The sequence below is a fragment of the Nelumbo lutea genome, chromosome 1 (assembly GCF_056320005.1).
Source record: "Nelumbo lutea isolate HS-2025 chromosome 1, American lotus-T2T, whole genome shotgun sequence".
Classification (NCBI taxonomy): Eukaryota; Viridiplantae; Streptophyta; class Magnoliopsida; order Proteales; family Nelumbonaceae; genus Nelumbo; species Nelumbo lutea.
The window spans coordinates 137,639,183-137,660,806 of NC_142684.1; the positions used below are offsets into that span (position 1 = coordinate 137,639,183).

Consider the following 21,624-nt stretch of genomic DNA (forward strand, 5'->3'; position numbering starts at 1 on the left):
CGAGGGAGAGGTCCTCTTTTATCAGGCAGTGTTTAATCATTATGGACTGAGAGGTAAAGTGTAAGATCATTGAGAGTAATGCCTGATGGGCTAATCTTGCATCTGCCCATAGTCCTTGGGTTTTTATACGGTGGCTTGACCCAAGGACCACTTAGTGTAAGTGTTGGGCCCATTAAGAGCCCATGGTGATGGGCTCAGGGGTTCACTATCCCTTACAGTGAATTCGGTCAGGCCTTGTAATAGAGGCTAGGCTAAACCCATGTGGCTGATGCGTAGATCAATGTTTGGGTCCCACACCATACAAAGATACCCAACTAGGTAGTAGTTTGGAGGCTGAATGAGCACATGGACTTAATGGGCCTAAAGCCCAATTCAAACTGGTTTAATATGATTAATTAAAGAGGGGCAGTTCTGGGATTTAGATCAGCAGATAGGATAGGGAGTTATCCCTATTGATTCAGAGAGTCCAGATCCAAATAAAGATTTGGATTAGGAAACTTCTAATAAGATTAGGAGGGCTGATCCAAATACAAGATTTGGATTAGGAAACTCATAATGGGATTATGAGAACCACTCTTTAAGGCTATAAAAGGAGGAGGAGGGCGAACCCCGGTTCACTCAATTCTGAGTTCAGATACAAGAAAGAAGACAGGCCCAGTGAGACTGATGCCATTTTCTGCTCTTGCCTTCTCTTCCTACTACCGCCATTGCCAGTTCGTTCTCCACCTGTAGGAATGATCAAAAAGTGTTCTTTATATCAGTTTTTGGTGAAAAACTGATCTAAAGTCGTGCTCACTCACCCTCCATCGAATTCTTGCTGAAGAGTTCGGTTCTTACTGAAAAACCACTTGCTGATTTTGCCCCACCCTACGTTGTTTCATCTTCAGTGGGAGCAGTCTTTGCCATTTTCCTTGGAAGTGAACACCTATGTTGGGAGTTACTGTTACTCTGTATCAGGTATATCCCTCTCCTACCTTTCATTTCAGATCTGGTCCGGTTTAGGTTCAATATTGATCATTGAAAATGCAAATTTTCTAAAACAGGGAATGTGATTCCCACATGGGAGATAGAGAAATTTTTGAAATTTCACCCTACCTACCTGTAGAGTTCGGCTATCTATATGATGAATCTCCAATCTCCTCAGATATGCCTTTTAATATATGTTCCATTCCCATTTATTCTTATCTGAGATTTCCCTCCCATCTCAGTGATGGAGACTGCGAATTATGTCTTTAGAAATGTGGGAAATCACATGGGGTGCATGGAGGCAACTATTTCAGCTGCATAACCCCACCACCTTTCTGTGAAGGATCATATCCACTCATCGTATGAGCTTTCCCTTTGGCCTCTATCAGACAAGGTTCATTGCCATTTTATGCAGTTAATGGGCTGAATTGCAAAGAGCAGTTCGACCCATATAGCTTTTATGCAGTTAATGGGCTTAAGCAGTTTTAACACATTAAAACAAGGTTTTACAGGTGTGGACTGAATTAGATCTTTAATTAAACATCAATTCCTGGACCCAAGAATGAAAAATTAGGGATAAGAACTGCCCCCATCGATCCATAGATTCGGTCCAACCAGTTTGGTCCAATCTGTTTCAAATGGGTCTAGGGTTTGATTTTTAATTCAAGAATTAATTCAATATTATGATCTGAAATTAAATTACTGATAAAAGATAATCAAGAATCAATACGAGGGCTGTTCGTAGATCTGCTACCCTGCAAAACAAAGGTTAGTTTGCAGCTTGCACTTTCTCAAAATGCAAATTGCAGATGGGCAAACCCTAATCTGCTAAAATCCTTCCTTCTATGCATCATCTTCGATCTTGATTGAAATAAAATAGAAAAAACCCTAATTTTCTATTAATATTACATCAAATCGAATTCCTATACATTTAGTCTAAAAATTAAAAAAAAATTAATTACAGACCAGAATGTAAAAGAACTGGAAAGCACAGATTTACGAACAACCCATAAATCAAGAAAAATATAAAGAACCATTCTAAATATAATTCAGATTTATAAAGATTTAATTTCAGATCAATAAACCTTAATCTGGGAACCGATTTCCCAAAAAATCTCTTATCTGTGCAAATCGGGTAGAACGCCTTCTGCCCATTTGCGCAGTTTCAAATCTGATCAATTTTGGTTCAAGATTTGAACCTGGCTCTAATACCACTGAAGGGATGAGAGATCCATCATGTGGATGGCCGAACCCTACAGGTAGGTTGGGCAAATTTTCAAAAAATTTCTCTCTCCCATATGGGAATCACATTCTCTGTTTTAGAAAACTGCATTTTTAAGGATCAATCTTGAACCCTAAACCAGACTAGATCTGAAACCAAAAGGTAGGAGAGGGATGTACTCGATACAGAATAGCAATAACTCCCAATGAAGGTGTTCATGCCCAAGGAAAATGCCAAAGACTGCTCCCACTAAAGATGACACAGCGTAGGGTGGAGCAGAATCAGTAGGTGGTTCTTTAGCAAGAACCTAACTCTTCAGCAAGAATTCGATGGAGGGTGAGTGAGCCCGACTTTAGATTAGTTTTTCACCAAAAACTGATATCAAGAACCTTTCTTGATCGCTCCTATAGGTGGAGATCGAACTGGCAATGGCGGCAGCAACAGGAGGAAGCAAGAGCAGAAGATGGCGTCGGTCCAACTACAGCTGTCTTATCTCTTGTATCAGTAAGACTGAGGATTAACTGGGGTTTGCCCTCCTCCTCTATTTATTTCCTTAAAGAGAGGTTCTCTTAATCCCATTAGGAGTTTATTTGGATCCGGACTCTCTTTAAGAGATAAGGATAATCCCTTATCTTATATGCAGATAAAGATCAACCCTCCTAATCTTATTAGGAGTTTCCTAATCCAAATCTTTATTTGGATCTAGACTCTCTGAGTGGATAGGGATAACTCCTTATCCTATCTATTGATTTAAATCCTAGAACTGCCCCTCTTTAATTAATCATATTAAACAAGTTCAAATTGGGCTTTAGGCCCATTAAGTCCATTTGCTCATTCATCTTCCAAACTGCTGCCCAGCTGGATATCCTTGTATGGCATGAGACCCAAACATTGATCTACACATCAGCCACATGGGTTCAGCCTAACCTCTATTACAAGGCTTGGCCGAATTCACTGTAAGAGACAGTGAACCCCTAAGCCCATCACCATGGGCTCTTAATGAGCCCAACACTTACACTAAGTGGTCCTTGGGTCAAGCCACCTTATAAAAACCCAAGGACTGTGGGTAGATGCAAGATTAGCCCATCAGGTATTACTCTCAATGGTCTTATACTTAACCTCTTAGCCCATAATGATCAAACACTGCCCGACAAGAGAGAACCTCTCCCTCGGCTACAAGGAACAATACTACACTCTCTACTCACATGGATCCCGGGAATTAAAACCTTTTGCAAACATTTTGAAACCTTAATATATATGTACATCTCTATATACATATATTTTGCAAAACAAATTTCAACAGTTGAAATCAGCTGCCGGCAACTTTAGTTTCCATTAGAAAGAGTGCATCCCCGATCATTCACTTTGTTCGACAAAGGGGCTTATCCTGTCACTATGATCACCCACTCAGATGCATTCTCGGACTGTCCCAACATACCCAGGTTTTGACCCCCTCTAAGGATCTCACTGATTGGCATATCAAAGACAGCCCAATCTAACACCTATTGCAATATCATAATCGAGTCTAGGAGTCAGGTGTAACATTCCAGTTTTGCCCATCAATCTTCAAGGTCCAGGGAAATACTGAAATTCTAGTCCGATTCAGGGTTTTAAGAAAACCCACACTGCATGTACCTCAGGTCTCACCCTGACAACTGAGACATGCCACCCCAACCAACTTGGTGGCACATCAGTGTCAGCCTTGCTAAGATAAATCTCCCTAGATCTATCCAATGGCTGTAAAGATTCTAAACTAACATGAGTCTCATATGTGTCTAGTTTAAGGGTATTACACAGAAACACACCATAATAACACGAATCAAATATGTACTTTATTTATTTACAATAAATGTCATAATGTACATCATTCTGATTGGAGTTATGGGTATACACTGTCTAACACTAGAATGTTCAAATTACATTACCAAAAGCAAGCTATCTAGGCATTTAATTAGGATTTTGGTTAGAAAGTTGTTTCCTTTGATTTGTCATGTGTGGGTTGAGGGGAGTTGTATTTTTGTTAAGGTTCATTGTCTTTCCTTACATATTTGTTTTTGTTGTTTGGCAGCCTTATCTCTCTTTATGTTGCATTCTAATAGGTAATAGCTTTAGCCATAGGAGTGTATTTGGATTTCCTTTGGAAATAAGTGGTTTGATGGCAATACTGAGATGAAATGGTAACATCCCATAGCTACTCATCACTCCTCCATAATAGAATATTCTTTAACATATTTCTTGCCAAACATTTTCTGTTTATTCATTTTAATTTGTTTTTTTTTATTGGCAAGCAGAGGAAAATAGTAGGTCTTTCTGTCCTCTTTGGGTGGAACCTACGGCCGTTAAAACTTAAAAGTTCAATGGAGTTAATTCAGTCAACTTCCCATTCCATTACTAGTGCCTTAACTGCTTCAGCAGATTTAGTTGCACTATCCATTGGTCAACATTCAACAACTTTGCTCTCAACTGATTAAGAGAGGATTTGAGATTAACACTGACAGGTTTGTTGAAGCCCTCAAAATTAGTACTAGTCCCACAATAAAATATTTGTAGTAAAAGTGGTACTAGGTCGAATCCAACAGGGAGCAATTCAGTAACCTCTTAGCCGAATGGATAAAGTAATTGTGTGGGAAAATTTAATAACTAAAATTAAAAGAATAACAAACTAAGCAAACAAGAGAAAAATCAGTCTTATCGAATTCAGGTTCAAGGGTTCGGGTTGAATCGATTGGCCATCGATCCTAGGTACAATTCAACATTCTTGCAATTCAAGCATTTAACCTTAGATTTACTAGGATAACCATAATAAACCTTGTGTTTTCCTAATTCAGTTGACCAAACCCAGCATTCGATCAACACTTATCACCACTCAACTGGGTACGATAGCGTTCCATGTTAAACAATGATAGCATTAAGATTTGTGAAAACAATTAAACCAAAATAACAATAATTGAGATAGCTACAATTATTGAATTTTGTTCCATTGATTCCTTTAGGTCGAACCATGATAAAACGTTGGTCAAAGGCTGTCATAAACAATTGACCCAAAAAGATATCAACCTAATTGCTACTTGTACCATTATTCATGACAATTACGGATCACCGAAATCATGGATAGCAATAGGAAAATCAACATTAATTCAGTTTGTCAAACTAATTAACATCAACATCTAATAAAAATATGTAGAAGAATCAATGAATACTTGAATTAGAAAGTAAGAAAATAAAGTAACTACAGAACCTCACAATGACACAATCGAACCTCCCCCCTTGAACCAGAAAAAGAATCTTAGCTACTCATGATCTGCGCAATCTCCATGCCTTTCTTCTCCATAGCCAGACTGCTTCCTTGAGCTTCTTGGCCTCTTGATGATCTCTTAGATCTTGGAATGAGTGATGCTAGAGCTGGTTCGCCCCCCTCTTTATATAGCCAAAGGAGAGGATTTTTTTCCAACTCCTTCTAGGAGATCATCTTATCTTTAGGGAGTCTTGATCCTATCCTATCTCTTATCTAATCCCCAACCTTCTTATCCTTATAGGATTACATTCAAAGTTTAGATCTAATAAGATTCTCTCCCTCTTGGGATATTACATTCGAATTAGGACTCTAGACTCTTGCATCCGAATTGGGCTTCTCTACTACTTGGGCTGCTTCCAGGTTCTTCTGCGAGTTGGGCTTCAATTGTTAAATGGGCATGGCTGCGAACTTGCTCTGACTTCGGGCCCGGTTTCGTACTCGATGCGGACCGAATCAGTCAAAACCCAAAACACAAAAGTTGTGGGCTTTTTTTTTTCTTTTTTCTAATGCTTCTTGAATTGCCCAATTTGGAGTCCGGAATTGTGAGTTAGGCCTAGATCACTGGCTGTCGCCGAAATTGTGCAAAATCACCCAAATTTGCCTGTTTCCTTCCAATTGCCTTCTTTATTGCCCTGAATCGAAATACATGAGTAATGAGTGCATTTAAGTGCTAAGGTGGTATAAAAGGATGAAAATTAGGGGACAAAAATAGGGTTCTTTTCAGTCTTATCAAATACCTATATTGGAATTGCAGCCATCTCTATGTTTATAAAATCTTGTAGTTTTTATGATGTTAAGCGCATTATAAAAGAAGCACTTGATATGATTTTGAAAATTCCCTTTGAACCTGTAGTTACATTTTGGAAAACACTTCTGAATGGTTGTAGGATTTGGGGAGATTTAAAATTAATTGTATTTGCAGCCGATAAGATTTTAAAGTTTGAATGCTTAATGGTGATTAAGCTGTATGCATCAATTAACACGCGTAGTGAATTTTCATGGATACTGGGGTAAAATGCAGTGGTGGTATATGTGAGTTTGTGACTTCCAGCAGTCCCACTGAACTGGTAGTGGATGTTAGGGAGGGCAGCACAGTGGCGCCATGTGGTTTTTCAGTGAGGGCCTTACACAGACAACCTATAAACCATGTTTGACGAATTCAAATGGGCTCTCAGTCATTTTTCAAAGGGTCATGTTAAAAATTTTCAGCTACTATACATTAGATTAAGGTGGTGTTTAGAATCGATACTGTTTCTTGAAAAAATGATTCTGCATGTTAGTGCCTATGTGTGACATAGGGTATTGTTTGACAATGTTGCTTTACAATTTTCCTAAGCTTTAGTTTCCATGTTAACCCAATGGAGTAAGCATTGCAAATCTTGTTATTTTAAATTATTTTGTTTTAGAGAATACATTTTACTGTTGAAACCAAAACATTTGGATTAAATCTTGATTTCATCTTTAAAATTTCAATATTTTTTATATTAATGAGGACGAGTTATTTTTCACTTCAAATATGTTGGCTTTAAATTTTAATTCTTGGTTTTATTTTTCACTATTAAATATGCTATTCACTATTAGAGTCAAGATTTATTTCACATTTCCCATTATCTACATTAGCAAGTGCATTAAATAAGGGCGCGCTTGGATCAAAATTGTAGGATCCAAATCAATTACAACTTATAAATCAATTACACATATGCTCTACCACCCTATCTTTATGCTTGTGTTTATTATGGGTCCATATTTTTTTTGAAAATTATATCTATAAATTCACATTTTTTTAATTTTTTATAAAAATATGTCATACACTTTGATTAGTTATAATGGATAGTATACCAATTGACAATCTTTTGGCCGTGCTAGGTACGGGCCCCCCTTCCGCTAGTATCCTCAGCTAATAGGCTATGGGCCCGTTTAGGAGGGATGAGATGAAAGAAGCACTCAATAATAAGCTATTTAATTTTGCAGGCAGCCTTTGAAATAGCAGATTTTGTCATTTTAAGATTTTTCACCAAAATAGTTTAAAGGCTGTCCTGACCCACCTCCCAAACGAATGGAAAGGAAACAAGTATTACAATCAACATGAATCAGCTAATTAATATTTAATCCATCATCTTATATATAGGAGATATCAAAGAGTAGAGACTACAACTCAATCCATCCGGCATTACTGAAGCATACATAAAGCAATTAGCAAATAAAACAGGCTTTGTGGAGCAAAGGGCGCTTTGTGGATAACCCCCAATTCCCCAGCTCCAAAATGGTAAAATGTAAAGGGCCGGTGCTCCTTGTGTTTATTAGGAGAGAGAAAATTGTTCAGTAGTTGTACAAGAAAGAAGCGGAGTAGGGAAGGTAGGTGGATAGAGCAAAAGAGGGGCGGCCTCTCACCAGTCGATGCATCGCGTATCCCATAACCTCAGCCATCTCACTTGCGTATCTCATCAGCAACGGGCGTAGGAAAAGACCCCAAAGCCCCACCACGGCAATCAGTATCGCCCCTCCCAAGCTCATCATCCCTCTCCCTCTCTCTCTCTCTCTCTCGCTCATCTCTGTATTTCCCTTCTACGATTAACAGACTCGACTTCGCTGCAGCCTTTTAATAGAATTCTCGATTACACTTTTTCTTCAACAGATTTCTTTGTTACTCGACGGAAGAAGAAAGAAACAACAGCAGCAGCAGTATTTCCTTTTCAACGGTACCCAGAACCCACAACAACCAAACCTACCTAAATTTAACCTGCCATTCAAAAACTTACGGTCTTCGCCGGTCCGAAGCTTGAAACTCGTCCTAACCCCCTTTCAACCTGAAATTACAACTCCAGCGACCTCCAACGGAGACCGGATCACAGGGCGCCTCACTCGCGCCCCACATGCACATCGTACCATGCATTAGGAAAATCTCCCTTATTTATAAGTTATTATTGATGGGAGATGTTCTCAATACATGGTGGATGTGCATGTGAGCCACCCGTGTGAGTCGGGGAATGTCTCCCTTGTCATACATGCGGAGATGTTCTCAATGTGTGGCTGCAATGACTTGTTGAGACAGCCTTGAAAGCACCATATTGGTAGCAGATCTGATCTCTTCCCAACCTTCATACCATCTTTTTTAATTTTTAAACAAAAAAATTATGGTGGGTATTTGGTTACTCCATATGGTAGGTACATGTTAACATATGTTGCAAAGGTATGTACATATCAGCACCAGAAAACATGTACATATACCTTCGTGTCCTACATCTCTTGAGAATGCATTAAAAAATAAGGAAACTAAAGAAAAAAATAATTGCCTAATAGAATTGTTAGAGCCTATTCATTTGCACGGTAAATGCCTCTAAAATTGTATTAATTACTTTTAGAGGTGTATTGGAGTTGGTGAACTTTTCTTGGTTCTAAAGTTTGAATGTAAACAATGTTATGAAATCTAAATGTTGTATTTTGAAAAATAAGAACCAACCATTTTAACCCATGATATGAAAAAGTTGTTTAACTATTTAACAAACTAATTAATAATTAATTAAATAATTAATAAATAGTGGAAATGATAACAATAATAAATTAATAAAGAATTTTAAAGAATTGAACATTAATTAATTAATTAATAAGTATTTAACATAAATAATTACATAGTTATAATTTGGGTATTTAACTAATAATTTATAATCTATAATTATTATAAATTATTCTTATAATTAATTAAAATTATTATCAATAAAGAATAATTAAAATAATAATAAATTTTTAATAACAAATTAATATTATTTATTAAAATCATAATTAGTAATTAATAATTATGTATTAATTAATAAATTAAAATAATTTGTTATTAAATATTTGAACAAATAATAAAATAGTCATTACTATATAATAAAATAATTAAATAGGTAATTAAATAATACATATAATTAATAAAATAATAATTTCTAAATATTACTTCTGATGATTTACAATCTAGACACTCCCTCGTGTCTTGTGATCTGACTCGAACAGGGGTCCAACCTAGCAGTGACGAGCTGTATGGCCGAGTTGGTATCTATGTGACCGAGCTGAGTGCGAGTTGTAAAAGGAAATGAGGTGAGAGTGCCCGGGTTGTTTTTACCCGGGGAGGGGGCACTCTGATGCTTAAGTCAATGAGTGTGTAGGAGTAATCTCTGAGAACATAAGGAAGCTTTGAAGGTATTAGTGTGCATACCTTTCTGGGTGGATCTAGACATCTTATATAGGCCCTTGGACTCTGGGGGCTTAGGGTAACAGTCTTGAGCTCTTTGTGGAGTTGTTTCCTTATTTTCAAGCGCATTAAGGGGTCAACTGAGAGATTTTCGTAAGAGTTACGATTCGTTCACATAGAATCTGGCATGTGATATGATGAGCCGTTCTAATGGTGAGCCGTTCTAACGGTCGTGCTATCAACACCTTTGGTAGCGAGCTGCTGGGGACGGTTAGCGAGCTCTTCGTCGCAGGTCGCCTTAGGTCCTCTCAGCTCGTCCGACTCCTAGGACAACTCGCCGTAATCCTATGAGGTTGCCAGCTCGGCCTTGCCAAGATGAACTAGGAGTTGTAGGGGGTGGTTACCGAGCTCTCCTTAGTAGGTTGCCTTAAGTACCTATAGCTCGACCGACTCCTAGGACAACTCGTTGTAATCCTATAGGGTCAACTAGTTTGGTCTTGCCAAGGTAGAGGTCAGCCTGTGTGAGATGCTCCGAGCTAATTTTATTGAGCTAACTCGTTGACTAGGCACCGAGGTGTAATTTGGATGCCATGTGTCTCCGAAGGTAAGTCCCCGGGTCTCTAGTAGGTCTTTGGAGGTAGGTCTCAAGGTCTCCAGCATGTCTCTGGAGGTAGGTCTTTAGGTCTCCATTAGGTCTCTGGAGGTAAGTCTTCAGGTCTCCATCATTTTGGCTAAGGAAGGTCATCACCTACGTGGTGTTGAGTGTCACCCAGTTGTTTTTGAGATGCCACGTGTCATGATGTTAGTGGAGGGCCAAATCTACCCTCATCAATTGCCTCCACTCCCAAGCTGAGGTCAGCTTAGCGAAGGGAGTAGTTTGTTGTAGGTCCTTTGGCCCAGAGTGACTAGTTTGTTAAGCTCATAAGTATTGGCCCAGGTCGTCTGGTTAGTGGTTGCAGGTCGTAGGTCTACGGAAGGACCTTTTGTAAAGCAGGGTGGAAGAACTTCTATAAAGCAGGGTGAAGGACCTTCTGTAGAGCAGCTCACCCACTGTCATGTAGCGAGCTGATTGTCATTCTATCCGTCGAGTTGCGTTTCTTTTTTTCGGCATTGTGTCATGTTTTAGGTAGTTGAAGATCGGGTCTATCCAGCTTGGCTCTGTAATACATGAAATATCTTCTGTAGAGCTACTCTCCTACTATCACATAGCTAGTTGCTTGTCGTTCTATGAGCTGAGCTGCATTTCGATCTTTTGGCAATACGCTTTGTCGAAGGTTGGATCTATCCAACTCGACTCTATAGTACGTGAAAAATCTTCTATAAAGCTTCTCACCTACTATCATGTAGCGAGTTGATTGTCGTTCTATGAGCCGATCTACATTTTGTTCTTTTTGTCTAGTCAATCGTGCTCGCATGTCTATAAAGGGCATTAGCCTCTATATTTTCCGATCTCAGAATTTGTTGGAGATACCAAGAGTCGAAATTGGAGAGGTATTCTTTCACCTTGGCCAAGTAAGCTGCCATGGAGGGTTCTCGTGCTTTATATTCCCCATTCACTTAATTTACAACGAGCTATGAGTCACTGCACACTACAAGGTGTTTAGCTCCCACTTCCTTTGCCAATGCCAAGCCAGCCAACAGTGCCCCATATTCAACCTTGTTATTTGAAGCTTGGAATTTAAACCAGAGCACATATTCCAACTTCACGCTACTAGGTCTGTAGAGCATCAACCCAGCTCCGCTCCCACTCTGGATGGATGAGTCGTCCGCATGAAGTATCCAAGGCTCCTCGTCCCAACCTATTACCTCGTGAGCTGGGGGTGGTGCCGCATTGGACGAAGCTTCTACTTTTAGCTCAGTTGCTTCAGGGGGCGGCAAGTTGAAAGTACACTCAACAATGAAATCTGCTACGACCTATGCTTTTATTGCTAGTCACGACTCATACTGGATATCGCACTCACTTAGCTCTATTAACCATTTTGTTAGCCTACCCAAGACCTCAGGTTTCTAAAGGACTTGCTTTAGAGGTCGATCGGTTGAAATTATAATGGTGTGGGCTTGAAAATATGGACTTAGCTACCGGGCGGTTAGCACCAATGCAAAGGCAAGCTTCTCTACGTTGAGATATCTCGTTTCTACTGCATGTAGGACATTGTTGACATAGTAGACAAGTTGTTGTGTCTTATTTACTTCTCTTACTAGGACTGAGCTAACCACCAAGTCACTTGCGGAGAGGTAGAGTTTAAGTTCTTCATTGGTCTCAAGTTTGGTTAACAGCAGAGGCAAACTAAGTTTGGTCTCAAGTTTGGCACGCGACACAGTGAGCCGTTCTAGCAGTCGTGCTATTGGCGCATTTGGTAGAAAACTGCTGGGAAAGGTTAGCGAACTCTTCCTTGCACGTTGCCTTAGGTCCTCTTAGCTTGGCCAGCTCCTAGGACGACTCACCGTAATCCTACAAGGCTGCCAGCTCACCCATGTCAAGCTGTACTAGGAAATGTAGGGGGTGGTTAGCGAGCTCTCCTTAGCAGGTCGCCTTAAGTCCCTACAACTCGACCAACTCCTAGGACAACTCACCGTAATCCTACAGGGTTAGCTAGTTCGGTTTCGCCAAGGTAGAGGTTGGCTTGGGTGAGATGCTCCGAGCTAATTTTACTAAGCTACCTTGTTAAATGAGCACTAAGGTGTAATTTGGATGCCATGTGTCTTTGAAGGCAAGTCACCAGGTCTCCAGTAGGTCTTTGGAGGTAGGTCTCTAGGTCTCCAGCAGGTCTCTAGAGGTAGATCTTCAGGCATCCATCAAGTCTTTGGAGGTAGGTTTTCAGGTCTCCATCATTTTGGCTAAGGCAGGTGATAACTCTGTATTTTGATGCCTTAAGGGCATCATTTCAGGGGTATTTTCCACCTTAGAATAGTCAAAGTGTGTCATTTTCCTAGTTAAATTCAATGTTGTGACCTCTAAGGGTCTCTGTGCAACTTCTATGGAAAACTAGGGAAGTTATATGGCTGAAATACTGTTTTTGGGAAGTTCATGTGAAGTACAACTGAGAGATGGGGTGTTTTTATGAAAAACTGAGAATAGGAGGGCACCTCCTATCTGCTAAACTTAGAATGGCGCCCCTCCTATTGTATTTGCATGCTTCCCTCTCATTAGCAAACCCTATGGTGCCTTCTAGCTCATTCTTTTCATCCTTAGCAAACCCTAGCTGCCCGTAGCTGCTCAATCTCCATCTTCCATCCATTCTAATCTCCACCATTCATTTTAGGGCACTCTCTTTTTAGTTTTTTAACCCTAGGGCCTTCTAATCCTCACCATTCAACCTCTAGTCATTAGATCCCAGCCCTCCATTCCATTTTCTATCTCAGCCATCCACTCTAAGGCGCCATCCACTCCTTTTAATCTTTAACTTTCAACCCTAGGTGCCTTAATATCCACCCTCCATTTCTTCGCACCCAAATCTCAGCCCTACATAATATTGGGTGCCCTCTGCTTCTCTTCTCAGCCTTAGGATCAACCCAAAACCATCCTAACCCTTCATTAGAAATCATAGGGCACACATATCTTTGCTAAAACCCAATTGTCACCCCCTCTTTCTCTCTAATCCCAGTTGTGTCCATCCTTCTCTTTAAAAAGGACCCAAGGGCTCCTAAGAAGGGGTTGGATTCTGCCCCCAGGTAAGACAGAAGGCTGATCTTGAGAAGTTCAAGGGTAGAGGAAGAGGAGGACGCCCAGGCAAGAGGAGGGGTTCCTGCTTGCAGTTCGCCTAAGCCACTACTGCCACCTCTGGATTCAGATCCCAACTATTAGTCTTAGATTTAATTCCTATTCTTTCATTTCCATTTCCGTTTTTTTCTTTCTACAATTTACTTTCATTCAGTTTGATTTTTGTTTTCTTTTCTACAGATTTGGAATTTGGCCAGGTAAGACAGAAGGCCTAGCTCGAGAAGTTCAAGGGTCAAAGGAGAAATCCAGAGACTACTACCTCTGATCGGATTATAGACTTTTTATTTTATCCCTTTTATTTATTTATTTCTGTTTTTTTTTTTTGCAATTTTCACTTCCAACACTATTCAAATTTTATTTTAATGAATTTCAGTTTAATTAATAAAATTCAGTGTTTCTATAACTCTCAATTGTGTTCTCTTTCCTGGATTTAAGTAAATAACAATTTTCCCTTGCTTCCCTGTGGATACGACCCGTTCTCACCATTTACTGCATTTGTAATTGTTTGAGAATCAGAAATAAATTTATAAATATTAAAATTGGTGTTCCAAAGTGGTTAGCGACACGCTTCCGCCAACACCAAGATTTTGGTGCCGTTGCTGGGGAAGCAACGGAGGAAATTTTTTATTTGCTTTATCCGGGTATATTTCATTATTTTTTTATTTTCATTTTATTACTTGATCTGTTGTCTCATTTTAATTCTTATTTCTCTTTGATTTTGCAGGACAAAATACCGAAAGGTGGGGTACCAGAGCATTGAGGGACTACGAGAGAGAAGAGAAGATTAATTGGATTGCGTTTCAGGTGTAGTCATCCTGTTTTATTTTTTATTTTTTTTATTTTTATTTTCGAACTCTTTTTTTGGTAGAATAATGATTTTTGAATTTTTAATTAATTTTTTTCTACATCCGATTTATTTTTTTAGTATTAATTTTCTTTTGTTTTGTTTCTAGATGTATTTTCTTCTTTATTTTAATTTCTTGTTCGAATTTATGTTTTAGTAGGTTTGTTTTCTTATTTTCAGATAAAAAAATGTTTATTTTAATTTTTTATTGCCGCATAATCATTATTTTATTTTATTTTTGGTTTCACCTTTTGAGTAGCTATTTTTCTCTTGTTAAAATTTATCTTTGGTAGTTGTTAATTCTTTTTAGCATAATTAATTTTTTATTTTCTATTTGCAATAATTATTTGTTGCTAGATTTTATTTTCTTTTTTATTTATTTAATTGAATAATTAATTGTTAAATAGGAAATTATTTAAATTTTTGAATTTTAGTTTAAACTTCAAATTTGAATTTAAATTTGAATTTTAATTCAAATCTGAATTTGAATTTGAATTTGAATTTAAAATTTAAATATCGAATTTCAAAAAATTAATAAATAAAAATATTTTAATTAATATTTTAAGATTTTTTTTATTTGCATTCCAACATTTAGTGTGTGATATTCCAGAGCATGCATCATATAGTTTTATTCAGTTGCTGAAATTATCTTGTTAGTTGTGATTGTGTTAGGTTTTCTTTTTTTATTATTATTCTAATTGCTTCTTTTGCTTAGTTTATTTTATTATTTTATGTTAAATTGCTGAATTTGCATATAAGAAATAATTGTACATGCATTATAATTAGTTGCATTTATTTTGTTTATTTTGTTTTTTTTTTTCGTTAATCCATTTAAGGGTAATCCAACTTAAATAAGATAAGGTGGGGATTTGATTACCCTTCCTTGGCCCAAGTCCAAGAAACCACCCTACCAGATATGCACTCTTAGTGGTCTGAATCCCAAACTCACTAGGAGTACAATGATTACTCTGAAACTCAACTGGCTCAACCATGTCAAACTTACACATAGTCCCAACAACAGTATCATCCATCTAACCTTGCAATTTCAGTGGCCACGAGTGTAGAACCAATTCCAATAGATGTACCCTAGGAATCAACTAGCTCAATCTTATCAGGCCTACCCACAACCTCCTTAGACCTGTACAGTAGATGACCAATTCATGCAACTTCAACAACTAATTATAAATCAACAACATTTCATTGCTAGATTAGAAAGCCAAATAGGACAGTTAGCCGAAGTGAATGCGAGGAGAGAAGTAGGGCAATTACCAAGTCAATTAGTTGCAAACTCTAGGAATCAGCTACCGGGTCTTCCTCCACAACAAATTCAACCACCTCCTAAGAACGCTCAGTTCAAAAATGTCAAAGTTGTTACAACCTTAAGGAGTGAGAGAATTTTAAAGACCTGTATCTGAAGGGATGGGAGATCCATCATATGGATGGCCAAACCCTGTAGGTAGGTTGGGCGAAATTTCAAAAATTTCTCTCTCTCCCATCTAGGAATCGCATTCCCTGTTTTAGAAAAACTGTATTTTTCAATGATCAATCTTGAACCAAGAACCAAACTAGATCTAAACCAAAATAGTAGGAGAGGGATATACCTGATACAAAGAAATAATATCTTCCAATGGAGGTGTTTACGCCCAAGGAAGGATCTAAAGACTACTCCCACTGAAAATGACACAGTGTAGGGTGGAGCAGAATCAACAGTGTTCTTCCTGAGAACCAAATTCTTCACCAAGAAATTGCTGGATGGTAGGTGAGCACAACTCCCAATCAAATTTTCACCAAAGACTGATATCAAGAACACTTCTTGATCGCTCCTACGACAATGGAGATCGAATTGGCTATGGCGGTAACTGGAGGAGAATACAGGGAGAAGATGGCGTAGTCACACTGTTGTTGTCTTCTCTCTGGGTGATCTGAGATTTTTGGGATGGGATGAATGGTTCGCCCCCTCCTCCTTTTATATCCTTAAAGAGATCAGCTCCTAATTTCATTAGGAGTTTCCTTATTCAAATCCTTATTTGAATCTGGACTCTCTTTAAGTGATAAGGATAAATCCTTATCTTATTTGTAGATTAGATCAGTTCTCTCCTAATCTCATTAGGAGGTTTCTAGATCCAAATTCAGATCTGGACTCTCTGAGTGGATAGGGTAAGACCCTATCCTATATGCTGATCCAATCCTAGATCCGCCCCTCTCTTTAATTAGTCCAACTAAACCAGTTTGAAATGGGCTTTAGGCCCAATAAGTCAGTGTGCTCATTAACCTTCCAAACTGCTGCCCAGTTTGGCTTCTTTGTATAGCGTGGGACCCAAACATTGATCTACACATCAGCCACATGGGTTCAGCCTAGCCTCTATTACAAGGCCTAGCCAAATTCACTGAAAAGACAGTGAACCCTCTGAAGCCCATCACATGGACTTCTAATGGGCCCAACACTTACACAAAGTGGTCCCTGGGCCAAGCCACTTTATAAAAACCCAAGGACTATGGGCAGATACAAGATTAGCCCATCATGCATTACCCTCAATAGTTTTACACTTAACCTCTCAGCCCGTAATGATCAAACACTACCCGACGAGAAAGGACCTTTCCTTCGGCTGCAAGGAACAGTGTTGCACTCTCTGCTCACATGGATCCCAGGAATTAAAACCTTTTGCAAACATTTTGAAACCGTAATGTATATATGTATATCCATATATAAATATATTTTGCAAAACAAATTTCAACGATTGAAATCAGCTGCCGACAGTTTTGGTTTCCATCAAAGAGAGTGCATCCTCGATCATTACCTTTGTCCAACAAAGGGGCTGATCATGTCACTATGATCACCCACTCAGATGAATTCTCGAACTGTCCCAACATACCCAGGTTTTGACCCCTGCTAAGGATCTCACTGATTGGCATATCAAAGATAGCCTAATCCGACACTTAGTGCAATATCATAATCGAGTCTAGGGGTCAGGTGTAACTTTCCAGTTTTGCCCACTAATCACCATGGTCCAGGGCAATATTGGAAATCTAGTCTAGTTCAGGGTTTCAAGTAAACCTACACTGCATGTACCTCATGTCTCACCCTAGCAGCTAAGACAGGCCACCCCAAAACTTGGCAGCACATCAGGGTCAGCCTTAGCAGGATAAATCTCCCCAGACTTATCCAACGGCTATGAACATTGTAAACTAACACGAGTCTCATAAGTGTCCAGTTTAAGAGTATTACACAGAAACACACCACAATAACATGAATCAAATATGTACTTTATTCATTTATAATAAATGTCATAATGTACATTAATCTGATTGGAGCTAAGGGCATACACTGTCTAACAGTACCAGGAAAAGAAAATTGAAGAAGAAGAAAAGGAGCAGGAAGACCCTAAGTTTGGGGGAGAAGAAAAAGGAAAGGAAATTTTAGAAGAAGAACCTTTAGTGAACCAACCTGTGGTCCCCTTTCCAACCACACTCACAGCCGAGCTATTGCGAAAGAAGAAAGAGATTCATAACGAGGAGATCAGGGAGCTCTTTAAACAAGTCAATATTAACATCCCTTTCTTCAATGTGATTAAACATGTCCTGGCCTATGCCAAGTTCCTAAAAGATCTATGCACTCAAAAGAGGGAGCCATGAGTGGCCCCACAAAAAGTAATGCTCTCAGTAGATGTTAGTACGGTCCTCCTAAACCAACTACCCTAGAAGATGAAAGACCTGGGTGCTCCTCTCATAAGTTGTGTCATCTCTGAAATCACCTTTGGTTGGGCCCTATTGATTCTTGGGTCCAGTGTAAATCAGCTCTCGCCCATTATCTATGAAAGGTTCAGGATCAGCGAGTTAAAACCTACACCGGTAATTCTACAACTCGCTGATTAGTCGGTCAAGACTCCTTAAGGTGTTATTGAGGACGTCATTGTTAGGATAGACAATTGTTATTTCCCTGTAGACTTTGTTGTCCTAGATGTGACCTCAACCGAGGAATTGAAACATAACCCAATAATCCTAGGACGACCATTTCTAACAATGGAAAATGCAAATATTAACTGTAAATTGTGAGAAATGGACATTTCATTTGGGGAGCAGAAGGTCCAGTTAAATGTTTTTAGTGCCTCTAAGTATCCAAACCTAGGGGAGATGAGTGCAATGTGGATATAGTGGACAATCTTTTGGATGACTTGTCTACACCTTGGTTATCCTAGTTTGAGCCCTGTTTGTATGCAGAAGAAAGTGAGTCTGAGAGTCTGGATGGAAGAAGTGAATGAATGTATCTAGCTAAAGATGTTAAACATAGTGCTGGTTGGGAGGCAACCCAACGCAGTTTTTAGTGTTTCTGTTGTTAGGATTTGAGTTTTCTTTCTCTTTTTTTTCTTATTCGAGACCAGGTGGCAGATATTGAACCACTCAAGAAACCCTATTAATTGTTCCCTTTGGCCCAAGTCAGCCCATTTATGCCATTGGGAATAATGGCACTTAAGTTGGGGGGTGAGGAAAGAGAAAAAAAATTGAGAAGCTAAGCCTTTAAATATGTAGAATTAAAATTTCACTAGAAAATTTAAAATTTCTTTCCATTAAAAGAGATTTCCAAACAGAAAAAGTTAAGGAAAGTGATAAAAGAATATTGAATTTTGTAGAAATTGGTGGCAAGTGAAAGGAGTAAAAATTGGTCTTATTTGAATATTGCCGAAACCGTTTAAAAATTTTAAAATACTCTCAATTTTTCCCCAGACAAGATAAGAAGAGAAAGATGGAGAAATTAGACAAAAATTCTTTAAATTGTTAGAAACAGTGGACTGCCCTGAACAATGTTTCAGAAAAAAAATAAAAATAAAAGGTCAATGGACACCTTAGACTTGGTAACTGGGTGTCATCATCTATGTCAAGTGTCAAAATTCGCGTCAAACGGAAAAGGGAATGCCAAAGACACTTACCTAGCACTTAGTAACCAGTTCTCTTCACCTAAGGTAAGTGTCGAGATTCGCATAAAACGGTGGAACGTAACAATAAAAATAAGTGTGCATAAAAATAAGAAGAATACCCACCTGATTTCAAAAATGAATCTCAGCTTATCAAGATAGTCTATAAATGGAAGGGTAAATAAGACTTTTAAGCCAAGTTTCTGCGATATTCAAAGTAGGACAGTTTTTACCCCTTAAGCCCAATACCGATCTATATAAAGGTTGAGAATTCTAGAATCAGGATACTTGACTAATTTTGTGAGGGATGATCTTGCAATGGGAATGATCTCTTTACTCGATGTAATTTTAAGGCTACATTGCTAAGGGACAAGCAATGGTTAAATTGGGGGTGTGATAACTCTATATTTTGATGCCCTAAGGGCATCGTTTCAGGGGTATTTTTTTGCCTTAGAATAGTCAAAGTGTGCCCTTTTCCCAGTTAAATTCAATGTTGTGACCTCCGAGGATCTCTATGCAACTTCTGTGGAAAACTGAGAAGTTACATGGCTGAAATGCAGTTTTTGGGAAGTTGGTGTGAAGTCCAGCTGAGAGAGGGGGTGTTTTAGTGAAAAACTGAGAACATGAGGGCGCCTCCTATCTGCTAAACCCAGAATGGCTCCCCTCCTATTGTATTAGCATGCTCCCCTCTCATTAGCAAACCCTAGGGTACCTTCTAACTCATTCTTTTCATCCTTAGCAAACCCTAGCCCCCCTAGTTGCTTAATCTCCACATTCCATCCCTTCTAATATCCCCCATTCATTTTAGGGCACTTTCTTTTTTGCTTTTTAACCCTAGGGCCTTCTAATACTCACCATTCAGCCCCTAGTCATTAGATCTCAGCCCTCCATTCCATTTTCTATCTCAGCCATCCACTCTAGGGTGCCACCCACTTCTTTTAATCTTCACCTTTCAACCCTAAGCACCTTAATCTCCACCCTCCATTTCTGGGTACCCAAATATCAACCGTACATAATATTGGGCACCCTCTCCTTCTCTTCTCAGCCTTAGGATCAACCCAAAACCATCCTAACCCTTCATTAGAAACCCTTGGGCGCCCATATCTTTGCTAAAACCTGAAGCTACCCTCCTCTTTCTCTCTAATCCTAATTGTGTCCATTTGTTTCTATAAAAAGGACACAAGGGCTCCTGAGAAGAGGATGGATTCTGCCCCCAGGTAAGATGGAAGGTTGATCTTGAGAAGTTAAAGGGTAGAAGAAGGGGAGGACGCCCAGGCAAGAGGAGCGGTTCCTGGTTGCAGTTCGCCTAAGCCACTGTTGCCACCTCTGGATTCGAATCCCAACCATCAGTCTTAGATCTAATTTCTGTTCTTTCATTTCCAATTTGGTTTTTTCCTTTCTACAATTTGCTTTCATTCAGTTTAATTTTTGTCTTCTTTTTTACAGATTTGGAATTTGGCCAGGTAAGATGGAAGGCTTAGCTCGAGAAGTTCGAGGGTCAAAGGAGAGATCAGGAGATTGCTATCTTTGATTGGATTATACATTTTTTTATTTCATCCTTTTATTTGTTTATTTCTATTTATTTTTTTTTCTGCACTTTTCACTTCCAGCACTGTTCGTGTTAGACAATGTATGCCCTTAGCTCCAATCAGAATGATGTACATTATGACATTTAATGTAAACGAATAAAGTACATATTTGATTCATGTTATTATGGTATGTTTTTGTGTAATACCCTTAAACTGGACACATATGAGACTCGTGTTAGTTTAGATTATTCATAGCTGTTGGATAGATCTGGGGAGATTTATCCTACTAAGGCTGACACTGATGTGCTGCCAAGTTGGTTGGGGTGGCTTGTCTCAGCTGCCAGGGTGAGACCTGAGGTACATGTAGTGTGGGTTTTCTTGAAATCCTGAACCAGACCAGAATTCTAGTATTGCCCTAGACCTTGGAGATAGATGGGCAATACTGGAATTTCAATATTGCCTTGGACCAGAATTCCAGTATTACCCTGGACCTGGGAGATACTACACTAGGTGTCGGATTGGGCTGTCTTTGATATGCCAATCAGTGAGGTCCTTAGAGGGGGTCAAAACCTGGGTATGTTGGGACAATCCAAGAATTCATCTGAGTGGGTGATCATAGTGACAGGATCAGCCCCTTTGTTAGAGAAAGTGAATGATTAGGGATGCACTCTCTCTGATGGAAACAAAAGCTGCTAGCAGCCGATTTCAACCGTTGAAATTTGTTTTGCAAAATATATTTATATAGAGATGATATACATACATATATATATATATATATATATATTTATATAGATATGATATACATACATATATATATATATATATATATTATGGTTTCAAAATGTTTGCAAAAGGTTTTAATTCCCGGGATCCATGTGAGTAGAGAGTGCAACATTGTACCTTGCAGTCGAGGGTAATACCTGATGGGCTAATCTTGCATCTGCCCACAGTCCTTGGGTTTTTATA

General features: G+C 38.8%; 1 long non-coding RNA gene across 1 annotated transcript; it reads right to left on the bottom strand.

Moving 5' to 3' along the window:
• Positions 1-5,369: 5,369 nt before the first annotated feature.
• Positions 5,370-8,188, bottom strand: LOC148877847 (uncharacterized). The gene is made up of 2 exons (XR_016099318.1): positions 7,875-8,188; positions 5,370-6,115 (listed from the first exon to the last, which is right to left on the bottom strand). It is a non-coding gene; the product is annotated as an uncharacterized LOC148877847 (long non-coding RNA).
• Positions 8,189-21,624: the final 13,436 nt, after the last annotated feature.